Below are 2,362 nucleotides of genomic sequence, written 5' to 3' on the forward strand. Positions count from 1 at the left end.
TTAGAGATAGGGTGAGAAGCTCTGTCATCCGGGAGGAGCTCAAAGTAAAGCCATTGCTCCTCCATTTCGAGAGGAGCCAGATGAGGTGGTTCGGGCATCTGGTCAGGATGCCACCCGAACGCCTCCCTAGGGAGGTGTTTCGGGCACGTCCGACCGGTAGGAGGCCCAGGAAGACCCAGGAAACGGGGAAGCTTATCTCTCCCGGCTGGCCTGGGAACGCCCCAGGATCCCCCGGGAGGAGCTGGACGAAGTAGCTGGGGAGAGGAAAGTCTGGGCTTCCCTGCTTAGGCTGCAGCCCCCGCGACCCGACCTCGGATAAGCGGAAGAAAATGGATGGCTGGATGGATGGAGTTATGTTTAAATAACTGTCATAAAGAGTAAAACCTCATTTTTGTATTTGTAAACCTTACCAAAATAACTGATTTTAGTAAAACTCACAGATTCAATATTACAGGCATTTTTAGATATTTTGCTTATTTGGTGTAGGAATTATGATGGAATACATTGTTTTTGCTTATTTCGCATTATCTCAGGATTTTAAGAACTTTACTGTCATATTGAGGAAAACAAATACTTTTTGTGTTTGCAAGCCTTAAAAAAGCATATGTTTCGAGTAAAACTCACAAGAATGCCTTATTTCAGGGTTAGGGTTAGGGTTAGGTTTAGGTGGAGGGTTAGGATTAGGGTTAGGTTTAGGGTTAGGGTTAGGGTGAGGGTTAGGGTTAGGATTAGGGGAAGGGGAAGTGGCACTGTTCATCAATGGCCCGCCAGGATGGCGCCCCAACCTCACGTAAGGTCCCCGGGGGGACCCCGATCAGAGACAACAGGTACACAACAACAATCCCGCTAGAGACACTCGATGAATACAGTGTCCTGCACCTGACCCCCCAGATGACCTCTCTGGAGGGCTGGATGTTGTTGGATGCCAGCGAAGTAGTTTGGTGTGGTCGTGTTCTGTCTGTTGACGTTATAACACGGTTGTTACAGGATGGCGAGTTGCGCCGATTCTCCGGGTGTCATCCTCCGCACCCGGCACACCGGAAGCAGCACGAAGGGGGTCAGGCGGTCCACGGGTCTCCTACACCGCAGGTTTGCCACGCTGACAGTTGGCCCGGTTTGCGGGTCCGCTGCATCTTGTCCCCGAGCTGTCTTCCTTTTCCAGCTTTATGCTGTGGGTGGCTCTCTTTTTTCAGGCACTTCCTCACGCTGCCTTTTCGGGCTTTTTGGCATCGGGGTGGCAGGAGTGACGGTCGCAGGTTCGCCGTGCTGCCAGCTGGCGCGGGTTGCAGTATTATCGGCCGCAGACACGCCCCCGTCCCTCTGCGCTCCGGATGCGCAGCAGGCGTCAGGAGGACGCTCCTCCGGGGTCAAAGGTCATGCAGCTCCAGCAGGAGTACCCCATCTTTTTTACTGCTCCAGCAGGATGATTGACCTCTTTTTCACTGCGAGCTGAAGGCCTGCTGGGACGCTTCCAATTCCCTAGCAGGGTTGTTGACCTCATTGTTCATTAAAAAATTGTTGTCATAATCGTCGCTGGCATTCTTAATATTGTGGCAAAAATGGGGAGCAAAACCTCTGTGATATTAATGTTGCTTATTGGATTGCAACATTGCTGCTGGACAAGCCTGGTGACCTTAAGGGTCTTCCAAGGCCTGTAGGAGGCCTCCATTTTGGGGGTTGCCATGGCAACCCTCCTAAAAATCGCCTCGACGACTCACCCACGGGTCTTTCGCCTCCAGGCACGTTGATTTCACGGCCAAAAAACATTTATAAAGCAGCAAGAGGTGTTAAAAAGTAAAAATATTAATTTTAGTGAGCCCATTGTAGCATGCTACCGCTAACTAGCCGTGGGGCTAAGTAGGCCTAAAGCCTCCACAGGCCACGTGTAGTGCTCAAAAAGGTAAAAATAAATAAATAAAAAGAGAATAATTACCATCAATGGAACAGGCAACGTTTCGACTTTATTTAGTCTTCATCAGGCCTATGGTTGGTACAAACAAACGTGAGCAGCTCCATCGCGCCCCCGGCGATGCACCACCGGAGGGAGCTAGGCAGCTACTGGAACACGGCAGTCTAAGCAGGGTGACGTCATCAGTCCAATGCAGGTCAAACACTTAAAGAGACAGTGATGTATTTCTTTCTTCACCCCGTGACCGACATAAAATCAAATTAAATATATACACAGCATGATAAGAACTATGTATATGTGCAAAATGAAAAATAAATAAATTATATATTATAAACACACCATTAATTATGCAGTTTCCATTATGGAATACAAAAAGACATAATATGGCAATTAGAGAACTCTATAAAATCTGTTCTCAGGCTCACCCAATATAGTCCACACAAATATACATTT

General features: G+C 48.5%; 1 long non-coding RNA gene across 1 annotated transcript; it reads left to right on the forward strand.

Annotated features, from left to right (window-relative positions):
* Positions 1-235: 235 nt before the first annotated feature.
* Positions 236-1,527, forward strand: LOC140677477 (uncharacterized). The gene is made up of 2 exons (XR_012049272.1): positions 236-1,089; positions 1,194-1,527. It is a non-coding gene; the product is annotated as an uncharacterized lncRNA (long non-coding RNA).
* Positions 1,528-2,362: the final 835 nt, after the last annotated feature.

The sequence above is a fragment of the Nerophis lumbriciformis genome, linkage group LG32 (genome assembly GCF_033978685.3).
Source record: "Nerophis lumbriciformis linkage group LG32, RoL_Nlum_v2.1, whole genome shotgun sequence".
Classification (NCBI taxonomy): domain Eukaryota; kingdom Metazoa; phylum Chordata; class Actinopteri; order Syngnathiformes; family Syngnathidae; genus Nerophis; species Nerophis lumbriciformis.